Here is a 25,258-nt window from a genome sequence, read left to right as displayed (position 1 = left end):
TCATCTAATCTTTGATAAGGGAGCAAGATATTTGAAGTGGAGCAAGGAATGATACAAAACCGAAACTGAAACCTTCTTCAGGCACCTGGATTTACATCCCAAAGACTAGGCTGTGCTTGCCACTTCAAATAAAAACTGGGCAGGCACCTGAAATCTGCATCCCAAAGACTAGGCTGGGCCAGAGCCTACATTTTACAATTTCAAAGGTCAGGCCTTGCTAACATTATTTGCATGTCAAAGACCAGCCAGGCTTCTGTGAGAGAAGGAAAAACTGCTCTTTTCAGTATGCTGGAATTATTTTTCTGAAGGCAGCTTGAAGGGGGAAAATGTTCAGCTTCATCCAAACCAGTCAGGACATAGGAGAAGTCTCGCCCATTTTCATGGGTCCCTATGTTTCTGTCCGTAGTATGGTACAGTATACATGGGCTCGCCCTGGTAGCTCAGTCCAGCCCCAACACACAACAACTCTATAATAGAAGCCCAAAGACATGAATTGGTGACCTTGGAAACAAGGCACAATATTAAGTAAAGGGAAGAGGAAAAAGTAAAGAAATTTTTAGAGGGAATTTAAGTGCATTTAATGACCAATAGCAAGAGGAAAAACAACAGAATAATAGGAATACTAGCGGGAGAGAAAATATAGGAAAAGGAAAACTGAGACAATAGTAGCTCTGAATTTCTCTAGGTTGAGGAGGGAAGCTCTGTGCACAGACCAAGAAAGTCCAAGGAGCTCAAAAAAAAAAATTCAAATAAAATAGCACCAAGACACTTGTATCACTTATATCAGTTGTAGTCTCATTGATCTTCGATTTGCTTGAGCAGGCGCCAGTAACGTCTCCATTTGTCCCAGTTGTGTGCTAGTGCAGCCCAGTGGTATCTGCTCGCTCCAGGAACAGAAAGAGCCTCATATCGTTCATTTAGGGATTTGATGAAAAAATCTGACCATTTAGTTGGTAGGTGGCCACAAGGTCTTCTGATGTCCCGTGGAATCTAGTCGGTAACAGCTCTGGTCCAGAGGTCGTCTCTGATTCGTCTCTGTTTCCACTTGCTTTGCCAGGGGTGTGTCATCTTTGAAGATACCTGTAGGGAGCCATTTTACCTTACTGATCTTACCCTGTCACTATTTGTTTAATCACTAGCTAACCCCATGCCACACCTAGCAAAGGTTGCCACTCCTAATCTTACTGATCTTATCCTATCAGCATTTGTTTATTACTAGCTAAATCCCGTGCCACACCCTGCATTTCTGTTGGGGGTCCTGGCACCACCTCCTCCCAACAGGGAGGTATAAATACTGTAACTGCCATAGAATAAATGCCTTTTCTCCCTCCTCCGTGCTCTGTGTCTGTTCTTTCGGCTGCGCCCTACGAAGGGTTCTCCCTGCTGAATAGAACGAGACCTCCACATCGACTTCCACACCTGGCGCCCAACGTGGCCGTCGAATTCACGGAAAAAGTGAGTATTTCTGAGGGTCACCTTTCTCTTGGCACACACCATGGTGCGGGAATGGCCTACTTACCCTCTGATTCCTCCATCTCTACCTACTCCTGGGAATCCACAGTTACTTGCATCCTTTGTCTCGCTAATTTTGCTTTTTGTATTTGGATCTTAAATGAGAATTTTAAGGCGAGAAAAAAGTCAGCCATTTTCAGAGATTCAGCACCGTGTTTCCGAAATTGAGATTTTTTTGAGGAAAAAGTATAAGAGTTCCAAGGCTTCCTCAGTCTTTGGGGATGAGGCACCCCCCATGCAGGGGACTGACTCCTCAAATTCTACTACCATACACTCTGACCATCCTGCTCCCCTATCTAAGCCCTCCCGCGTGGAGGCAACTCCGAGACTTTATCCTGTGACTTCTGATATCCCCGATCCCTCTCCTCCGGAACCTAAATCCTTGCCCCTGGTGGACAAGGCTACCCAGGTAGATGAGGAGGAGAGGTGTCAGCCGGAGGACAAGGCTACCCAGGTAGATGAGGAGGAGAGGTGTCAGCCATCAGCTCCACCACTCCATTATCTGTCCCATGACACTGCCTTTTTTAATCCCCCATACGCCAGTGAGGCACCCCGCCAGCTTGCCCAGGACACCGTCGCCTTAATAAGGCAGCTGGTTCAGGAACTAGTGAGTGACTGCAGCCTTCTACCCTCTCCCAAGAATCTAGTGCAAACTCGGTCTCTCCTCCGCCCTGCCACACTCTAGCTTCAAAACCTATGGCTGCCTTCCCAGTTACCAGGTCCCATTCTCGGGCCCCCAAATACCCCACTTCTGCCACGGCTCCACCTGATGATGATCCCTCAGACAGAGAAGTTGAGGAGGCCGATCAGCCTGAGGAAGGGGCACATTCCCAAGAGGAAAATTCTCCTCAGGACGTAGCTCCGCAGGCACCAATCCGCCAAAGCTACTGTAGATTGAAATTTGAAGACCTGAAAGATTTAAAGGCTGCTGTCTCTTCTTGCGGCCCCACTGCTCCTTTTACGCTTGGCCTTTTGGACTCCTTTTGTGAGGGATGGCTCACGCCAAACGACTGGTTCTCAGTCGCTAAGGCTGTCCTGAGTAGGGGAGACTATCTCTTGTGGAAAGCAGATTATTTAGAACGATGCCAAGAAATGGCGCGCCGCAACGTCAAGGCAGGAGGCTCTTCCTCATCCTGGATCTTTGCTAAATTTCAGGGTCAGGCACCCTTTGATTCTAATGAGGTGCAGGCTCAATTTCCCCCAGGGCTACTTGCCCAAATACATGTGGCTGCCCTCCGGGCCTGGAAGGGACTTCCCTCTAAATGGTCGGTGGTAACATCCTTAGCCAAGGTTCGTCAGGGAGCTAACGAGCCCTATAGTGATTTCATAGGATGCCTCACGGAGGCGGCTGAAAAACTCATGGAAAACGAAGAGACAGATAATGAGCTGATCCGCCATTTGGCCTATGAGAATGCTAATCCCATCTGCCAGGCCGCACTCCGCCCCTATAAGCGTGGGAAGACCCTCTCAGAATACATTCGGCTATGCTCTGAGGTTGATCCCACCACCCAAAAAATAGGGCATGGTATAGGGGCTGCCTTCAAACAGTTCTCTATTCAACCATCGAGCAGTCAGAACAAGCTGTGCTTTGGCTATCAGCAGCCTGGACATTTCTTAAGAAACTGTCCCAATAAAAAATCGCGGCCCAGACCTAGAAGTCCTTGCCCTAAGTGCAAAAAGGGTTTCCACTGGTCGTCAGAGTGCCGCCAGAAGGCCAGGCCGGGAAACTGGATACAGGGTCAGCCCCAGGGCCCCCAGTCCGCTCCCTCTCCCGTGTCTGGGGCACCTCAGAATCATGGGCCGTTCAACCCATCGGCGTCCAGCCCCCAATTTGCTCCCTCTCCCATGACCGGGGCACCTCAAAATCATGGGCCGTTCAACCCATCAGCACCCAATCCCTCTGCAGAGCCATCCCATACTCAGCCGGATTGGATCTCTGTGCAACCCCCCTCACAATATTAGTTAAAGAACAGGGTCCCCAGATAGTGTATGTCAATGCCTGTGGCCCTTTGCCATCTGGAACTTTTGGCCTAATTATTGGGCAAGGCAATATGCTCCCTCAGGGGGTACAAGTACTCCCCGGGATTATAGATGCTGATTTTCAAGGGCAGATTGGAGTAGTAGTTGAATCACTCTCCCCATTTTCAGTCTTGGACGCTGGCGCACGGCTAGCACAGCTAATACTCATTCCAATAACAACAGTACAAAAACCACCCCCAATGTCAGAGACTTTTGCATTTTTTGCCCAACGCATTCTTAATCACAAGGCCTTGATGACTTTAGAGATCAACGGGAAGGAGTTTTTAGGTCTGATTGACACTGGTGCGGATGTAACGGTCATTGCTGAAAAAGACTGGCCAAAAAGGTGGCCCCTCACCCCCTCACTGACTCACCTTCAGGGTATAGGTCAATCCCAAAACCCTATGTTAAGCTCATTTACGCTTGATTGGCACACCAAGGAGGGAAGATCTGGGATGGTACGCCGCTATGTTCTGCCCGGGCTCCCACTCAATCTCTGGGGCAGGGATATTCTTTCACAAATGGACCTTATACTAATTGATGCCAAGGGCATAGACATGCTCCTTGCAGCAGGTTATTCTCCCGGAAAGGTTCTAGGAAAATACCTCCAGGGCACGCCTGCGCAGCTAGCCCTCGACCCAGTGAAAAATGACCCCACGGGCTTAGGTTTATTTTCAGTAACTGCCACGGCTCCTCCTGCACCCCATACGGATAAGATCATATGGAAGTCCAATGAGCCTGTATGGGTGGACCAGTGGCCGCTTCCCACTGAAAAATTACAGGCCGCCAGGTTGTTAGTGCAGGAACAACTCGCGGCGGGACACATAGAACCCACCTCCTCCCCCTGGAACACACCCATTTTTGTTATAAAAAAGAAAAACGGCAGTTGGCAACTGCTACAGGATCTACGAGCAGTAAATAAAACCATGGTCATTTTCGGGGCGCTTCAACCTGGACTGCCGTCCCCAGCAGCCATTCCTTTAGAAATGTATAAGATAGTACTCGATTTAAAAGACTGCTTCTTCTCAATTCCCTTGCATCCTGATGATCGCCCACATTTTGCCTTTAGTTTGCCAGCTATTAATTATAAAGAGCCCATGCAACGTTTTCAATGGAAGGTTTTACCCCAGGTAATGGCAAATAGCCCCACACTGTGTCAAAAATTTGTTGCTCAAATTCTTGCTCCCATTAGGGCACAATGGCCCAACATCTATATGATCCATTATATGGATGATATACTGCTTGCTGGATCTGACCCACAGGCCACTATGCTCTGTTGCAATCAGGTGATCCGTGCGTTTACTCAGTCTGGCTTTCAAATTGCCCCTGAAAAAATTCAGAACGCTGACCCTTATACCTTTCTTGGATTTTGTCTTCAGGGGTCCCGTGTACTTTTGCAAAAAACGCAGCTGAAGCTTACTTCGTTAAAGACACTACATGATTTTCAACAACTGTTTGGGCATATTACATGGCTCAGTCCCTATCTGAAACGTATCAAAGGAGACCTTATACCCCTGTATGACCTTTTGTGCGGTGATGCTGACCCTTCTTCCCCTAGGAGTCTGACACCAGCGGCCCGAGAATCCCTAGTTCTCATAGAAAAAGCGATTGAAGGTCACTTTGTTTGCTTTCTAGATTATCAGCGCCCTTTTCACCTCCTTATCTTCGCTACTCCTCATTCTCCCACAGGCTTAATTTGGCAGGAAAACCCTGTTTCTTGGATTCACCTTCCTGCCACACCAAAGAAAGTTCTTGTAGCCTACTATCTCTTAGTGGCATCCTTAATTATTGAAGGAAGGAGTTTCTCTCGCAGACACTTTGGTCTTGAACCGGCTTCTGTTATTCAACCCTACAATAAGGAACAGATAGATTGGCTTCTTCAAAATACTGATGATTGGCCCATAGCCTGCACTTCCTTTTCAGGAATTTTAGATAATCATTATCCCCCCTATAAGTTGATACAATTTATGGCTTTACATCAATGGGTTTTTCCTGTTGTCACTAAGACCAGCCCTATCCCTGGGGCTAAAGTGATTTTCACTGATGGATCCTCTAATGGCCAGGCCACCTATACCTGTGAGGGTGAGACTGTTTCTTTTTCCACAAAGGAGTCCTCTGCTCAGATGGTTGAACTCAAAGCTGTTCTAATGGTTTTTAAAATTTTTTCCCTTCTTCCTTTCAATTTATACACGGATAGTGCCTATGTGGCCTTCTCTATACCATTACTGGAGACTATTAGTTACATTAAACCCTCCTCCCCCGCAACGTCATTGTTTTTGCAAATCCAACAGTATATTCGCTCCCGGCAATCTCCATTTTTTATAGGTCATCTTCGTGCCCACACTAACCTCCCTGGGCCATTGGCGGCAGGTAATCACTTGGCAGATTTGGCCACCCGATCTTTCACAGCGCTAACTCTACAAGCAGATCCGCTGCAGGAGGCCACAAATGCACATGCCCTTCACCATCTGAATGCTCAAACTCTCCGACTTATGTTTAAAATCACGCGTGAGCAGGCACGGCAGTTTGTGCGCAAGTGCCCTTCCTGTGTATCCCTTCTACCCGTGCCTCACTTAGGGGTCAATCCCCGAGGACTAGTCCCTAATGCCATCTGGCAAATGGATGTAACTCATATTCCTTCCTTTGGGCAGCTTAAATATGTGCATGTGACTCTTGATACCTTTAGTGGGTTTATTTGCGCCTCAGCCCAGACTGTAGAGGCCTCAAAAAATGTCATTGCTCATGTCTTGCACTGCTTTTCTGTACTGGGCAAACCACAGCTAATAAAAACAGACAATGGTCCAGGATACACTGGAAAAAAGTTTGAGCATTTTTGTAAGAAGCTGCAGATTTCCCATCGTACATGGATTCCCCTATAACTCTCAAGGGCAGGGGATAGTGGAGCGAGCCCATCTCACACTTAAATCATATATTCAAAAGCTTCAGACAGAAAAGGAACTGTACCCAGCCTCGCTTTCCCCTAAGACGTTACTATCTCATGCTTTGTCATGAACTTTCTTATACTGGACAAAGAAAGCCGCAGCATGGCGGACTGTTTTTGGCATAGTTCCACCAGCCCCACTTACACAAAAGTAAGGTGGAAAGACCCTCTGAGTGGTCTATGGAAGGGCCCTGATCCAGTCCTTATATGGGGCCGAGGGTCAGCCTGCATATTTGATGCTGTTGATGGTGTAGCCCGCTGGATCCCCGAACGACTGATAAGGCAGGTCGACACACCTGCTCTGGCTGAACAGACTTCCACCCATAGAATAAATGAATCCTCTGAGGACAGTGTCCCCTCTGCTACTGCCCAGGAACTTGCTTCTGCTCATCGCCACCGCATCCGCAACGGCACATCAGGCGCGTCGGTAGTGACCAACTAGTAGTCTCGCTCACAGAACAGTTGTTCAGACTTGGTCTGGCTGGAGCAGGAACCGGCGTTACTTCAAGACCGAAGATAACGTGGACGCCCGTAGGGCAGGTTTGGGAGTCTCAGTGTGAACTTGGTGAGTGGGTTGCGCACCCGCATGAAAGAAAGGACCGGTCTGAGTGTGTGCAGGAGTAAGATTTGTGCGTGTGCCCCTAGTGTGTGTGTAATTGTCTCATTATCTTTCTCTTAGTTCTGCTTAGGTTTCAACAACTTTGAGAAGGTTTTGCTGTTTTATATCAACAAAAGTGCTTTCTTGAGCCATTTTTTCAACAAGCAGGAAACTGTTCAGGCAGAGAAACGGGGAGCAATGTTCCCAATCAGCCGACAGGGCTCACTTTGCCCTGGGGACTGCTCTTTCCTTTCTCAGTCTATTAGTGTTTTCCTGCCATTCTTGAGGGGTCAGATTGATCGATAAAGTATATATTTGTGCACATGTGTGATGTTTATTGTCTGACTGTCTGTCTCTCTGTCTGTGGAACACTCGAGTATTAGATCTAGTTTAAAGTCAGTAATTCTTAAACCTGGGCAAACAAAATCAAGGAGGAGCCCAGCAATTTAAAAGATCTAGGTATCTTTGGAGCTTGCTAGATCAGGTCTAAACAAAGATTTCTAATCAGAATGTGGCGCCTACAAAGAAATTGAAATTTTCAATCTAGACTTCATATTGGAAGAACATTAATAGTTATTAACAGTTGAAATCCTCTTGAATTCCAGTAAGCTAAACATATCTATTGGACTTACATTCCTCACCCTCCACTTTTACAGGTTGCAGATTGAACCATGCTAGGACCCTGTATCTGGGCTAACAATTCCTTTCTTTTACCCCCTCCATGGGGTTCACAGATGCCTCAGCTGCCGAATAAAGAAGAAACACCTTTTAATTTTTTCTCTAGGATACTCACTTGATCCTGTCCGCATTGGAGTGCCTCCCTGTCTCCCTCTTCACCTTCAGAAGACTTGGGAATTTGGGATTCATACCAAGTCCCAAATTCATACTACCTCTGATCACTCGCAAAAAGATTTTTCTTTTCTGGTGACTGTGCATTATTTACCTGTCTCAATTCTTCCCTCTCAATCCAAGATTCTCCCTACAGTATAATTTTATTAAGGGCCAGATAACATATGGTTACCAGTGAACCTGACCAGAGAATGGATACGCTCCCCTGATGAAGGGCTCCTGACTGAAGACCTGACATGACTGCTCCGGCACTCCCGACGATTCCTTGGGCCCCTGATCGCAGCTATCCTGGAACTCATTGCTGTAACCACCACTGATGCTGTTGCAGGAATAGATCTTCAAACCTCGGCCCAGACACACAACTTTGTCAAAACATGGCAAAATGACTCTTACCACCTTTGGACATGCAGACTACTGTCAACCATGATGCTAAGCAACGATTGTACACTCTACAGCAAGAGCTAGTTCCAGGGCCGGGTTAATATCTTAGAGTAAAAATTAGATTGAGTGTTTAAGCATCATTGGCTTGATTTATAGGACCTCATTTTCCTCCAGTTCTTTACCTTGAGAATGGCGGGCTCCCAAGGATTTATTCTTGTAGATCAGGTTGCCAGGCAAAGCACTGCAAGGGAGGGCTGATACCCTGGCCCGGCTCCCTGCGAGGTATTCCGGTATAGCTTAGAGGTTACTCCAAAACCAAGGGTTGATGGGTTCTATGAGGAGCCACCTGCATAGACCCAATCATCCTTTCCTTCCTCTCCCTGCAAAAATGGAGTCTTTATGTCACAAGGGATATCGGACAATACCTCCCCTGACCACATTTCATTTAAAACAAAACGGGGAGATGTAGGGAGCCATTTTACCTTACTGATCTTATTCTATTACTATATGTTTATCACTAGCTAACCTCATGCCACACCTAGCAAAGGTTGCCACTCCTAATCTTACTGATCTTATCCTATCAGCATTTGTTTATCACTAGCTAACACCCATGCCACACCCTGCATCTCTACTGGGGGTCTGGCATACATACTATACCACCTCCTCCCAGCAGGGAGGTATAAATACTGTAACTGCCATAGAATAAACCTTTTCTCCCTCCTCCGGGCTCTGTGCCTGTTCATTCGTCTGCTTCCCCTTCTCAGCCCCACGAAGGGTTCTCCCTGCTGAACAGAATGAGACCTCCACATCGACCTCCACAATAGATGATCATATATTTAAGGCTGTGGGTAAAGATATTCAACCCTGTTCCATTGGTCAGCGGCTCTTCCTTTGTTTCACTATCATGCTGTTTTAATTATTATCACTTTGTAGTAGAGCTTGAGGTTGGGAAGGTGATGTATCCCATCTTCTTTTTCCCCTGAATTGCTTTAGTTATTCATGGAGGGTTGTTGTTCTATATGAATTTCAGGAGTGTTTGATCCATTTTTTTGAAAAAATTCATGAGCGTCCTTCTAGGGATTGCATTGAATTTGTATAATGCTTTGGGGAGTATTGCCATTTTGACAATGTTAAATCTCCCAATCCATGAGCAGGGTATGTGTTTCCATTTCCTTGTGTCCTTTTTATTTCGTGAAGGAATATATTGTAGTTTTCTTTGTAGAGGTCCTTTACTTCCTTAGTTAAGCTGATTCTGAGGCATTTGATTTTCTGAGGCATGATTGTCAATGGAATTGCTTTTTTATGTCACTTTCTTCTCTTTCATTATTTGCATATAGGAAAGCCATGGACGTTGGGGTATTGATTTTATTAGCCTGCAACTTTACTATACAAGTCTATTGTTTCTTGGAGTTCCTTGGTGGAGGCTTTATGGTTCTCTAAATATAGTATCATAACATTTGAGAATAGTGAGAGATTGATTTCTTGGGTTTCATGATTCCTTTTCTATCTGGATGCCCTTAATATCTTTTTCTTGCCTAACTGCTATTCCAAGTACTTCCAGTACTATATTGAACAGAAGTGGAGAGAGTGGGCATCCTTGTCTCATCCCTGATCTTAGAGGGAAGGTTCTTAGTTTTTCCCCATTGAGTATAATGCTTTCCAAAGACTCCATCCCTCTCAGATAACACGGCAAGCTACCGAGAGTATCCTGCCCGCATGGCAGAGCCTGGCAAACTTCCTGTGATGTATTTGATATGACAAAAACAGTAACAACAATGGCCCTTATTCCCCTTACACTAAAATCTCAGGGCTTAAATAAACTGCCAAAAAGAAGGACTAAAATGACTGTCTGTACTTTCAACGCACTTACACTAGCATCGGAAGCATCTATCGAGATCCTGATGGTGCAAGCACAGAAGATCAAGTACGACATCATTGGTTTGACCGAGACAAGAAGGCATCGATCACATCACATCAGTTTCGACACTGGAGAACTGTTTCTCAGAAAAGTCGACAATAGAGGCATTGGTGGTGTCTGTGTCCTTGTCATCAAGAACTTAGCCATGAGCATTGATTCATTCAAATGCCTAAAAAACTGAAACAGAAGGTTATACTTAAATAGATGTGGCTCACTGCCAGCAGTTTCTAACTTCGTTGTCTATGCAACAACATCCAAGTATGATGAAGAAGAAATTGAGAAGTTCTACATGGAGCTGGACAAGTTCTACAAAGTAGACCACACCTTCTACAAGATCACTGTTGGTGATTTTAATGCCAAGATAGGACAGAGAAGGTCGACCGAAGAACTCCACATCAGGACCCATGTCCTAGAATGGAACAAACAGAGTGATAGACTGTCTGAATTCATCATGTTGACCAAGACCATCCATAGTAACACAAAATTCCAGAAGGTCAAATCTAAATGTTGGACATGAGAGTCTCCCGTTTGACAGTTCCACAACGAAATTGAATACATCATATTCAATCAACGGTTTTGCCTGTCTGATGTCGCTGTTGTTCCAAAATTGCAAACAGGATCCGACCATCATCTCCTTCATGCAAAATTCTGCTTCACAGAGCGAAGAAAGGACTGCAAAGTTTAAGGTTAAGAGGAGAACTTCCAGAATGACCACCAACTGGGAGCTCTTTGGCACTGTTTCAGCAACATGGGAAGATGACAGCATTGACAACATCGATGAGGGATACGATTGACTGGTTCAGCACCTCCATGACTGCGTGAGGAATGCCAAGATTGGGAAAGGCACAAACAGACACCTCTCTTGGGAAACTCTCGAGCTCATTTGCCAACGTGTTTTGGCATGAGCCTCAGGTAATCACAAGCTAACATTGAGATTGCAAAGCTGTGTAAAGAAGTGCTAAAGGAAGACTTCAAACAGTGAAGAGCAGCAGTGTTGGCTGATGTAGCAGAAGCCAGGAAAAGTGTTCGTAAAGCTCACCTGTCCTTTGCCAACTGCATGACTAAGATGACTGCCCTCCAATATCCTGATGAATCTATCACATCTTCCAGAAGAGCAATGGAGAGGATTATTCACGACTTCTGCTTGGATCTCATTGATAACCATGTCCACCTACCCACATACCAAATTTCCAGGATGGATATGTCGTTCTCAATTTGACCCCATCCGAAATCGAACATGCTGATTCATCGGTGGAGAGGTGTACAGCACCCAGTTCAGACATGGTCAGACCCAAACACCTGAAGAATCTGCCGCCAGTACTGGTCAACACACTGGCTCAACTCTTCACACACTACCAATCTTAATGCAAGGTTTCTTTCCAATAGAAAACCAGAAGGACTGTTCTGTTGTACAAAAAAAGGGAGGCATCCATGATATCAGCAACTATCACCCAATCTGCCTGTTGTTTGTCATCTACAAGTTGTTCATTCTAGTCATCCTGAATAGAATAGGCAGAACAGTAGACAAAGGACAACGATGTGAGCAAGCCAGGTTTTGAGAAGGATTCAGCACAATTGACCATATCAACACAGTGACCAAACTCATTGAAGTTTTGCGACAGTTTAAGATGCGGCTTTGTCTAACGTTCATCTATTCAAAGAAGGCCTTCAATTCTGTTGAGACTGATGCAGTCATCAAAGCCCTAGCCAAACAGGGTGTTCAAACTCAATACATCAAGATCCTCCATAAGCTGTATTATGGATTCACCACCAGGATCTCACTATTCTACAAGGAAATGATCATTGATGTAAAGAGAGGGGTTCAGCATGTGATACCATTTCACCAAAACTCTTCAGTTCCACCCTTGAGAACGTCATGTGACAACTGGAATGGGAAGAAATGGGAGTGAAGGTAGATGGTCGGCAACTACACCACCTCTGCTTTGCTGATGACATCGTTCTCATAACAGCAAATATTAGCCAAGAGACACAAATGCTGGCCGACTTCGACCGCAAGTGTGGAAAGGTCAGACTGCAGGTGAATCTCATGAAGACAATGTTCATGAGAAATGAACAAGTCCCTGGTGGCCCATTTGCTCTCAACAGAACAAACATCTCTGAATGCAGCAGCTATGTTACCTGGGTCGAGAACTCAACATGAGGAACGACTGTCACCAGAACTGTGCCGGAGGAAGAGAGCAGCATGGATCGCCTTCAAGAGCCTCGAAGACTTTGTTAAGAGGGCGAAGAACTTCCGACTCCTGGCACATCTTTTCGACTCGACAATTCTTCCTGCATGAACATATGCCTCACAGACCTGGGCCCTGTGGAAACAGAATGAGAACGCTATTTGGGTATCCCAAAAAGGAATTGAAAGAGCTATTCTTGGAATATCACATTTCACTCAAGTGAGAGAAGGATTCTGGAGTTCCAACCTCCATCACTAACCAAGAATCAGGGACGCTGTCTCATTTGCCATGGTATCAAAATGAGATGACCTGGACACGTAATGCGATTCAGAGATGACCGCTGGACTAGAGCTTTTACCACGGGACATCAAAAAACCACGTGGCCGCCCACCTACGAGATGGTCAGACTTCTTTGTCAAAACCCTGAACGAATGGTCTGAGGCTTTTCGTATTCATGGAGCAAACAGATACCATTGGTCTACACTAGCATATGACAGGGATGAATGGAGAGATTACTGGCGCCTGTTCAAGCAAATTGAAAATCAAGAGGATGACAAGTGACAAATGATATGCTTGTGGTAAATGGCTTTTACTACATTGAAGAAAGCTCCCTCAGTACCCATTTTGCTGAGAGTTTTCATCATAAACGAATGCTGGGTCTTGTCAAATGCTTTCTCTGCATCTATTGATATGATCATATGGTTTTTATCTTTTCTTTTGTTGATATGATGGATTATGGTGTATAGAAGTTTGAGCTACAGATCTGCCAGGGTTAAAGGTGGATGGAAGACTCCAGTGAGATGGCAAATGGTAGAAACGAACAAGAAAAAACACATGAAGAACAGAAGTATGGTAACAGAAACAGTGCTGGAGTCACAGATAATTAGTAGAGTTATTTTAAATGAAGTCAGTGATCATAGTACAAAGTATTAATTGATAAACTCGGGCAGCCTGAGAGTGGCGGGCACTGTAGAGTTGACTGAGAGCTCATTCCTGGCTCTGTTCTGAGGTCACTCCTGGCAGTGAGTGGGGCACTATATGCTGTGCCAGGGCTCAAACAGAGGTCAAACCTGTGCAAGGCAAGTGCAATCTCTGTGCTGTCTCTCCAGTCCCAGTCTGACATTTGGGATGAAGCCCAACTCTGCTCCTCCATGATACGATGTTTTTCTGTTTTTAGCAGTCACAGAAGAGTTAAGAATCTCTTTAATATAGTTCCTTAATTCAATATATTTCCTTAATTACAACAATGATAATTGATAATTATTTCAATTGCTATTTTCTTGTTTTTAAGGCTAATCTGCTTTCAAAATCTACTGAGATCAGTTTTGCCTTCAACAACACTTAAAAGAAAAAACGTATAGCAGCAGCCCTTCCCTCCCACAGACTATTTTTAAAATTGAAATATTCATCACTTAATACAGCACACAATACGTGTTATACATATTAGTATTATTCCAACTATGATATAATATTCAAGTTATATAAATGTATGTTTCTGTGAATGATATGCAAATACAAAAATGCATATCATCTCACATATACTGGTTTGTTTAATCACATGAAATCAATTGTTACTGATTAAAAAATGAGTTACTTACACTTATATTATTTGTGTGAATGATGCTACTGAGAAACACAAAGCAAGGAAAATTTCCTAAACCATAGCACTATATAACCAAACATTTATGTAAAGACTTTGGCAGAGAAAGATCAGGCTAGAGAGAGAGGATTAGAGCCCTCCAGTCACTGTGCAGCCCTGATGCTAAGAGAAAGTATTCACTGTTACGGGAAGGTAAGATTCAGAGCTTCAGTGGATTTTGGTAAATTAAGTTTCTTTTCACTCACTGATCCCTCATATTATATGCACGTGCCATAGACTGTCCATTGCATTGGATATTGACATATATGATCTCTCATTCCTGGTGTGGGAGCACATCTGGCAATACTCAGGGGCTACTCCTGGCTGAGCACTCAGGGATCACTCCTGGCCAGCAAATGGTTAAGTGTCTTATGACTAAACTCTCTCTCTGGTCCAGTCTCTTCATTTTTCAAAGCTTGTCCCTAAGATTTATGGCACCCATCTGTGCTAACTTTGCAACTCTGTTGCCTCTCGAGCCCCTGGCCAGCCCCTGCATCTTGCTAGGACCTGCCAGACTGACTCCCTGGTTAAGTGACAGCAAAGTGCGCCCTGACTCTGAGTGTAGAAGAAATCATTCTCTCTCTTAATCCTGTGACTGTAACCATGACTTGTTCCCCTCGCATCTCATCAGGATGGGGGCAATGCTTTGTGTTAGTACATATTGCTGGGAATCCTTTGTACTCTTCTCTGACACAATGGAGTAGGATTTGTGGGTATAAATGTGATTCTAGTCTGAGTCATTTGAAGAGGGTCTGAGACCCCCGATCCGCTGTGCAGTGAGTGGGGCTGTTGTCATGTTTCCTGAGTATCTCTCCTATTTGGTCTTGGGGCTCTCACTGAGTTCCGGTGGATGCAAGTGCAACAACGTGTGCGTCTTCCCATGATCATAATAACAGTCAAAGAATATAAGTGCATGACTTGCAAATATTATGCCTGTATGAAAAATACACTTAGTTGCCTATTTTTCAGTTTGTTTAGCCGTGTAAGCTCCCCAGTGACTGATGAATACAGGACGAGTTATCATACATATGGATTAACTTAGTGAATGATTGTGTCCACAACTTAGGAGTTAAAATTTAATAGTATATAACATTGTGTCCGTAAACACCTTTATTCCAACCCCTATACACTCTCACCATCAACACAGGAATCTTATATTGAAGGTAATTGAAATTTTATTTTAATAAAGAAAATAATATTTTTAAAAATTTATTTTTAATTAGTGGATCATGGTAGAGTACAGTTGCAGATTTACACATTTTCGTGCTCGTGTTTTCCTCATACAATGTTCGAGAACCCATCCTTCAACCAGTGCCCATTCTCCACCAATAATAAACGCAGTATCCCTCCCACCCTCCAATCCCATCTCCACCCACCCCACCCTGCCTCTGTGTCAGGGTATTCCCTTTTGTTCTATCTCTCCATTAGGTATTGTGGTTTGCAATAGGGGTGCTGAGTGGCCATCGTGTTCAGTCTCAAGTCTACTTTCAGCATACATCTCCCTTCCCGTGCATGGTCTCCAACCACATTTTACTTGGTGTCCCCTTCTCTATCTGAGCTGCCTTTTCCCCCAGCATATGAGACCAGCTTCCAAGTCATGGAGTCAACCTCCTGGTACTTATTTCTACTATTCTTGGGTGTTAGTCTCCCATTCTGTTGTTTTATATTCCACAAATGAGTGCAATCTTTCTATGTCTGTCTCTCTCTTTCTGACTCATTTCACTTAGCATGATACTTTCCATGTTGATCCATTTATATTCCATATAAATGCGAAGTTCATGACCCTATTTTTTTCTAACAGCTGCATAGTATTCCATTGTATAGATGTAACAGTTTCTTTAACAAGTCATCTGCTCTCAGGCACTCAGGTTTTTTCCAGATCCTGGCCATTGTAAAAAGTGCTGTGATTAACATATAAGTGCAGATGTCATTTCGACTATACTTTTTTGCTTCCCCGGGATATATTCCCACAAGTGGTATTGCTGGGTCAAATGGGAACTCAATTTCTAATTTTTTGAGAAGCGTCCATATTGTTTTCCAAAAGGCTGAACCAGTCAGCATTCCCACCAGCAATGAGGGAGAGTCCCTTTCTCCCCACATCCTCTCCAACAGCGGTTGATTTGGGATTTTTTGATGTGTGCCATTCTCTCTGGTGTGAGGTGTTATCTCATGGTTGTTTTGATCTGCATCTCCCGAATGGTTAGTCATGTGCCTTTTTGCAAATTGTTTTCTTCCTTGGGAAAATTTCTATTCATTTCTTCCCCCAATTTTCTGATGGGGTTGGATGTTTTCTTCTTGCAGAGTTCAACCAGTGCCTTATATACTCTTGATATCAACCCTTTATTGGATGGGTATTGGGTGAATATCCTTTCCCACTCTGTAGAGAGTCTTTGTAATCTGGTCACTTGAAGTTTTGCGGTGCAGAAGCTTCTTAGTTTAATATAGTCCCATTTGCTTATCTCTGTTTCCAGTTGGTTGGTCAATTGCATGTCATCTTTGAAGAAAACTTTAGCTTCAATGTCGTGGAGGGTTTTGCCGACCTTGTCTTCAATATACCTTATGATTTGTGGTCTGATGTTGAAGTCTTTAATCCATTTTGATCTGGCTTTTGTGCATGGTGTCACGTCGAGGTCAAAGCCCATTCTTTTGCATGTGGTTGTCCAGTTGTGCCAGCACCATTTGTTAAAGAGGATTTCCTTGCTCCACTTCACATTTCTTGCTCCCTTATCAAATATTAGATGATCATACACTTGGGGTTTTGTGTAGGGATATTCCACCCTGTTCCATTGGTCTGTGGCTCTGCCTTTGTTCCAGTACCATGCTGTTTTAATTGTTACCACTTTGTACTAAAGTTTAAGGTTGGGAGGGGTGATGCCTCGTATCGTCTTTGCCCAAGAACTGTTTTATCTATCCGTGGGCGTTTTTTCTTCCATATGAATTTCAGGATTGCTTGGTCCATTTCTTTGAAGAATGTCATGTGTATACTTATAGGGATCGCGTTGAATCTGTATAATGCTTTGGGGACTATTGCCATTTTGACAATGTTGATTCTCCCTATCCATGAGCAGAGGATATGTTTCCATTTCCTCATGTCTTCTTTTATTTCATGGAGGAGTGTTTTATAGTTTTCTTTGTAGAGGTCCTGTACTTCCTTGGTTAAGCTGATTCTGATGGACTTGATTTTCTGGGGCAGATTGTGAATGGGATTGCTTTGGTCATGTCCTTTTCCTATGTCTCTTTGTATGCATATAGGAAGGCCATGGATTTTTTGGGTAGTGATTTTATAGCCTTCAACTTTACTGTACAAGTCTATTGTTTCTAAGAGTTTCTTAGTAGAGGTTTTAGACTTCTCTAGATATAAGATCATATAGTCTGTGAATAAAGAGAGTTTGATTTCTTCCCTTCCAATCTGGATGCCCATAATCTCTTTTTCTTGCCTAACAGCTATTGCAAGTACTTCCAATACTATATTGAACAGAAGTGGTGAGAGTGGGATTCCTTGTCTTGTCATTGATCTTAGAGGAAAGGCCTTACTTTTCCCCATTGAGGATAATGCTTGCCATAGGCTTGTGGTAGATGACTTTGGCTATCTTGAGGAATGTTCAACCAAAACCCATTTTGGTGAGGGTTTTCATCATGAACGGATGTTGCATCTTGTCAAATGCTTTGTATTCATCTATTGATATGATCACATGGTTTCTATCTTTACTTTTTTGATATGATGCATTACGTTGATTGATTTCCAAATGTTAAACCATCCTTGCATCCCCGGGATGAATCCCACTTGGTCATGGGTGTATAATATTTTTGATGAGTTTTAGATCCTATTTGCTAATATTTTGTTGAGGATCTTTGCATTAGTTTTCATCAGGGATATTGGTCTATAATTTTATTTGTTGGTGGTCTCCTTGTTTGCTTTTGATATTATGGGAAAAATGTGTTTCATAGAAATTTTGGGAGAGTTTCTGTTTTTTTTTAATTTTCTGGAAAAGCTTCAGGAGAACTGGCAACATATCTTCTTTAAATCTTTGGAAGACTTCACCAGTGAATCCAACTGGACCTGGGTTTTTGTTTTTGGGGAGACTTTTGATTACAGTTTCAATTTCCTTGATATTAATGGGTCTATTCAGGTATTACAAGTCTTCTTGGTTCAGTCTTGGGAGATTGATGGAATCAAGGAATTCCTCCATTTCTTTTACGTTCTCTTGTTTCGTGGCATACAGACTTTCAAAGTAGTCTCTGACAATATTTTGAATTTTATTGGTTTCTGCTGTGATGTCCCCATTTTCATTCCTGATTCGGTTTATTAGGGTGTTCTCTCTCTTTTTTTGGGAGTCTTGCTAGCGGTTTATCAATCTTGTTTATTTTCTCAAAGAACCAGCTCTTGTTTCATTGACCTTTTCTATTGTTTTCTGGGTTTCCATGCCGTTAATTTCTGCTCTAACTTTTATTATGTCATTCCTTCACTCTGGTTTGGGTTGCTTTTTCTGGTCTTTTTCTATGGCATTGAGCTGTAAAGTCAAGCTATCTGTGTAGGCAATTTCTTTCTTCCTAAGGAATTCTTGCAGAGCTATAAGTTTTCCCCTTAACGCTGCTTTAGCTGCGTCCCATATGTTTTGGTAGCTCTTGTCTTCATTCTCATTGGTTTCGAGGTATTTCTTGATTTCTTTCTTGATTTCCTTCCTGACCCAGTAATTGTTCAACACTGAGCTGTTTAATTTCCAGGTGTTTGGTTTGATTCTTTGCATCTGTGTATGTTTAGCTTCTATCTTCAACGCATCATGGTCTGAGAAAATATTGATACAATTTCTATTTTTCAGATTCTATGAGGTATGTTTTGTGGCCCAGTACCTGGTCTATTTTGGAAAATGTTTTGTGTGCACTGGAAAAGAATGTGTATTCTTTCTTTTTGGGGTGTAAAGCCCTGTATAGGTCTATTAGGCCTCTCTTCTATTTCTTCCTTCAGAGTCAGTGTTTCCTTGCTGAGTTTTGCTCTTGTCGATCTATCAATAGGTGATAAGGCAGTGTTGAAGTCTCTGACTACTATTGTGCTGTTAGCGATGTCCTTCTTAAAGTCTGTTAGGAGTTTTTTTTAAGTATTTAGCCGGTTTCTCATTTACGTTTAAGAGTGTGAATTCTTCCTGCTGCACATATCACTTGATTAATAGAAAGTGATCTTCGCTGTCCCTTCTAATATTTTTAACCTAAAATCTATGTTGTTGTATACTAGTATGGCCACCCCAGCTTTTTTGAGGGATTTCTTTGCTTGCAGGATTGTTTTCCATTCTTTGACTTTGAGTCTGTGTTTGCTCTAATTATTCAGGTGTGTTGCTTCTAGGCAGCAGAATGTTGGGTTTAGTTTCCGAATCCATTTTGCCACTCTGTGTCTCTTAATTGGTGCATTTAGGCCATTGACATTGAGAGAGATTATTGTCATGGGGTTTGGTGTCATTTTTTTGTGGGTTTTATTGTTCTTGTGGAGTTCTTCCTTGACTTACAATAGCCCCTTTAGTCCTTCTTTTAAGTTTGGTTTTGAGTCTATGAAGTTTCTGATCTGATGTTTATCCCTGAAATAATATATGGTTCCTTTGAGTTTGAGTGAGAGGTTAGCCGGATAGAGTATTCTTGGTGAGGCATTCTTTTCATTGAGTTTTTTCGCTATGGCCCACTGTAAAAAACTAAAGCTCGCCGAGGGGCGAGTGCACTCTCAGGCTCTCCGGGCGGCTCTATCTCACCGCCCGCGTCTGGTGCCCCAGAACCGCTGTGTGTGCTGTCAGTTGAGGGCAGGCGACGGAAGGAAGAAGGAAGAAGGCCAAACTGGTTGCTCAATCCGTTTATTTCATTTTCTCCCTCCGCTTCTCTCCCGCTCTCCTGGATCTCTCCCCGTGGATCTGGCCCGTGGATCTGACCCCCAACCCACTCTCACAGCCTAGTTAAATCTCCACAGCATCAGGGGGTTGGGGCATACACGTAGGTGTGGTCACCATCAATAGGGTAAGGTTCCTTTCCCTTAGGGGATGCTTCTCCTAGGACTTAATTCTCTTTCAGCAGGAGGATCCACCCAAGGGCGGAGTCCCATGAATGTGTTTCTCTTCTCCTCAGCCAGCAAACATATAAGAATTCATAATATTAATTATTTTGTATGGACACAATAAGAGATGCATTAAAGCTTATAGAATTGCTCTCCTGGGGCCATCTCAATCTCAGACTACAGTGCTCAAGCCAGATCAGTCTTTCCTATCCCTGGCAGGGTCCCAGTCTCATAATTACTATTGGATCATGACAGCATTTGTCTATGATCAAGCTCTTAACTTATAGTTAAGAATTAGGCACTTTGGCCAGGCCCATCTCGATGCCAGGGTAGCACATAACTCACCGCTTGCCCTGGATCCTTCCTGTCCCACGTCGGGGACCCTACTTTGGGGTGCTAGGAACTGAGGGCACCTGAGGCTTAAGTGGAGAAAGCAGAGGCCCGGGAGGGAATAATATTCGAGGCCAATTAATTCCCAAGTTATAAAAACATAATATTGTCTTCTTGTGTCTATACAAAACAGTCATAACTTTAAAGTGAATAATTCAAAAGGCACAAGAAGAGGAGAAAGGCAATATTAACTTATATAATATAAATTCAGTATCCTAGGAAGGTCTGACCTTGCAAATTAGCAGAGTCGGATTAAGCGAAAGCCGAGGATTAACTCTTTTGGGGAAGAGAGCATGGGGAAGTGATTATAGCTAAACAAAGGGATGGGAGAGATTCGGGAACACCTTGATGGGTGTGACTGGGGTAAGCCTAAACTCTGGGTAAAACCGGGACAAGCTACTTGTGGCAAGGAGGGAAAGGGCAAAGTAATGTCATCCTACAGCCCACCATTGTCTTCGGGCTTGGAGGGTTTCCTCTTATAGGTCTGCTGTAAATGTAAGGGGGCTCCTTTATATGTGATTTCCTTCTTTGACCTTGCTGCTTGCAGTATTGCGTCTCTATCCACAGAATCTGTCATTCTGAGTATGATATTCTTTGGAGTCTTTTTATTTGGATCTCTTTTTGCTGGTACTCTTCGGGCTCCTTGTATCTGGAAGCCTGCCTTCTCCAGCTCTGGAAATTTGTTAGCAATGATGTCTTCAACTGTGTTTTTTTCATTGGGGTTACTTCTCTGTTCTTCTGGTACTCAATGATACTTATGTTGTTCCTCTTGAGGTCATCCCCTAGGACTCTGATTCACTCTAGAGCCATTTTGACATCTTTTGACACTATTTGTTGTTGCCTGTAAGCTTTCTGCAGCTCATCTTCAAGCTCACTGTTTCTGTCTTCAGCTGTAGTCATTCTACTGTTGAGGGCAACTACTGAGATTTTAAATTCATCTACCAATTTCTTTTGTTTGTTTGACTTCTGTTCGTAGCTTTGTGACATCTGTTCGTAGCTTTGAAATTTCTGATCTCATTTCTTCCTGCATTTTTTTGGTTGACCATTCCAAAGCCTCATTCATATCCTCCCTTAATTTATTGGATGTCTGTTCCATGGTTGCTTTGAGTACATCGACCCTATTCAAGACTTCCTCTCTGAATTATTTTTTTGAGAGGTCCTGTATGTGGGTAACCCCTGTGGAGATTTCTGGAATCTTTTCTTCATCCTCTCTTCGTGTAGGGGATTTTCGCTGTTTCTTCATATTGTTATGGAAGTATAGAGTTGGAATCTTCTAGTTGTCTATTCCTATTCCTTCTTGCTGCAGGGGGCATTCTGTTTGTGCTAAGTTTATGTTGGTAGCCTTGTTCCATTTCTAGAATACTTCCTTATTCTCAGGCTATCCTCCTGGTTTATGTGAGGAATCTAGTGATGACTTAAGGCTATGCTCTCTTTATAAGGAGTTTGTGCAGCTTCTATTGTTCAGTGACAGCTTTTGTGAGGTTGGAATCAGCTAAAGGACTATATGGCATAGAGTGATTGAAATGGCAAGGGTGGGTTTTTTTAATTTTTAAAATTTTATTGAATCACCATGAGATATTTACAAGCTTTCATGTTTGTGTTACAATCTCACAATGATCAAACACCCATCTCTCCACCAGTGCACATTCCCCACCACCAGTATCCCGGGTATACCCCCCATTTCCCACCCTCCCGCTGCCTCTAAGGCAGACAATATTCCCCATAGTCTCTCTCTCATTTTGAGCATTATAGCTTGCGACACAGACACTGAGAGGTCATCATGTTTGGTCCATTATCTACTTTCGGCATGCATTTCCCATTCCAACTGGTTCCTCTAGGCATCATTTTCTTTGTGATCCCTTCTCTATTCCATCTGCCTTCTCCCCTCCCCTCATGATGCAGTCTTCCAGCTATGGGGCAATCCCCCTGGCCCTTGTATCTATGGTCCTTGGGTGTCAGCCTCATGTTATGCTACCCTACACTCCACAAATGAGTGCAGTCACCAGGGTGTTTTTCAAAGAAATAGGTTATACAGTGTATCATGTAAGAAAAATCACAACTGGGACAGCGATAGCAGCCACAGATCTGGCAGGTGGACATGCCCCCTTCGAGGCCATGCCCCTGAGATACAGGCCACGCCCCCAGTAATCTCATGGGACACTGGGTGAGGTAGGCGGGGTCAGGATGGTTGGAATGAGTACCTGATTGAGTATTGCGGCATTATGGAGGATCAGAGAGGCGTGTCCACGCAGCGCAGGAGGCTGGGGGTTCCAGGGGAGCCCCCAGTTGCCCGGGAGCCAATGGGAGAGTGTCCCGGGGGTCGGTACGTGGGAAGAAAATAAGATTTTAAAAGTCTTGTTGTGTTTGGGAGAATTAAATTTTTTCTTTTTTAGATTTATTGATATCTTCAGTAAAATACACATTTGGTAGAATGTTCAAGGATTCAGGATGGATGCAGACAGTCTATTACCTTTTGTTGCTTTATTCTCAGAAATCTACTACAGATATTAACTTAATATTGGGTCATTGAGTAAGGCATGTCAATAAAGAAAATTCACTGTAATTTTAGAACTGTCTTAATTTTAATTTTAAAATTCACTAAAATTAAAAAAAATAAAATATTTAATTTTAAAATTTAGAACTTTAATTTTAAAGTGAACTTTAAAATTCACTTTAATTTTAAAATTAAAATTTTAATTTTAATTTATAGGAGAGAAACTGAAAATTACGTTACTTCTTAAATAAGGCAAATAATTTCGAAAATATGTTACTGATCATTTCTAAAACATCACCAAGTATGTTCATCTCAGCTTCCTCCCTTATATTTCTTATTCGGGCAGCATGTTGCTCTCTTAGAAATTTTATTTTTTCTTCCTTTTCTTTCTGTGACTTAGTCACATATTCTTTTTCTACCAGTTGAATATCGTTTTCCAATTGACTATCAAAAATTTTGATCAAGGTCTTTGCCTTCTGTTTCAGCCTTTCCTCTACGTCCTTGTATATGTTATCAGTGAAGCAGGCATTGTTGAGGATCATTTTCTCTACCAGCTGCATCAGCTCCTGCACCTGAGCTTCCTTCTCAGCCTTCGCTGCTCTGTTGCTGAAGGCACAGCAGCGGCTCCCACACTCCTTGACCATGTTTTTTAGACTCACGTCAGCTTCATCTATGAAATCCTGTAGGCTTCTGTCCCCCAAGTCTTCTTTGCGAGTGAACAAGACAATCATGTGTCTGGTGACCGACTCCCCAAAGAGAGCCTTGACAATGGCAAAGACTTTCTGATCGTCCTCTGTGTACCGACCCAGCTGCATCACCAGGATGAAAGCGTGAGGGCCGGGGGAGGAGAAGAGGATGCACCGGCTGATCTCCCTGCAGGTGGTGTCCAGCTTTTCCTTGGTGTCAAAGAGCCCCAGGGTGTCCACGACGAGGATGTTCCTCCCCTTTCATTCCCGGAACGCTTTCTGGCATTGCGTGGTTACAGAGTGGACAACCAGCTTTGAAATAAATTTGTCTTCCCCAAGGATGGTGTTGGCTGTGGCGCTTTTACCACTTCCGGTTTTCCCGATGAGGACAATCCTCAGGGTATTGAATTGACGGTTGTCCAACAGAAAGTCACTCATGGTCCACGACAGGTGCTGCACCTACACGGCACTTGACCTGAAGAATAGAAGGAGAGATGAAAATGGTCCATCTCGGAAGATGGAAAATGCAATCATCCCCTTTAATTTGCTTTCTTTCCTGAAATTTTCCTGAAATTGTCTTTAATATGCAGACATCCCACACATTCTGTGAAGTTGTGAAATATTGATCCCCAAAGTTAGAGAAGTTTTCACCAACCAGGAGATGCATACATGTCTCATGTGGAATAATGATACCCAAAATATCCCTAAGGACCAGGAGATAGTACAGCACTTTGGTTCCTGGTGCCACAAACATTGCCAGGTGCAGCCCTGGGCAGTGGAGCTGAGCAAGCTACCGTGGCCAGGAGCAGCCTCTGTACTGAGAGCCCAGGAAGTGTCGCATCCTTTAGCGCATGCACTGAACCACCAGCCCAGTTAGTCCAGAAGCATCAGTGAGGTACCCAGGACTCCTGAGCAGCTCTTGGGAGGTCCCACCAAAAAAATCACTGAAAATTATTAGACTAAAAATTCATTCAACTTTATTCACTGTAATCTAGTTCAAAAACAGTAGGGTGGTTCAATATTGGAAAATTTTTATAATGCAATACATTCCATTAATTGATTAAGATTACCTAGATGATCAAGATTAAAATTACCTAGAGGACCACCAAGTAAAATGTGGTTGGAGGTCATGTGGGGGAAGGGTGATGCGGGCCGAATACAGACTAGAGACTGAACACAATGGCCACTCAACACCTTTATTGCAAACCACAACACCTAATCAGAGAGAGAGAACAAAAGGGCAGGGTGGGGTGAGGGGAGACGGGACTGGGGAGGGGGGGAGGGATGTTGGGTTTACTGGTGGTGGAGAATGGGCACTGGTGAAGGGATGGGTTATCGAACTTTGTATGGGGGAAACATGAGCACAAAGATGTATGGATCTGTAACTGTACCCTCACGATGACTCTCTAATTAAAAATAAACTAAAAAAATAAAATAAAATTACCTAGATTACCTAGATCATAAAATAAAATTGAGCTCCAGGCACTATCTCAGAGCATCAACAGCCTTGATCCAGAGACATAGCAGTGAATCCCAGAAGACAGCAGCTCACCAGAGATATTTCTGGACCCCATACCGAGCCAATTCCACCCGGGCTTCTCAGATGGAGCG

The 25,258-nt window shown here is 43.5% G+C and overlaps 1 pseudogene; it reads right to left on the bottom strand.

Moving 5' to 3' along the window:
• Positions 1 to 23,197: 23,197 nt before the first annotated feature.
• On the bottom strand, positions 23,198 to 24,085 carry LOC129403294 (GTPase IMAP family member 7-like; annotated as a pseudogene).
• Positions 24,086 to 25,258: the final 1,173 nt, after the last annotated feature.

The sequence above is a fragment of the Sorex araneus genome, chromosome 1 (genome assembly GCF_027595985.1).
Source record: "Sorex araneus isolate mSorAra2 chromosome 1, mSorAra2.pri, whole genome shotgun sequence".
Lineage (NCBI taxonomy): Eukaryota > Metazoa > Chordata > Mammalia > Eulipotyphla > Soricidae > Sorex > Sorex araneus.
This window is presented reverse-complemented; position numbering and strand designations above follow the sequence as displayed.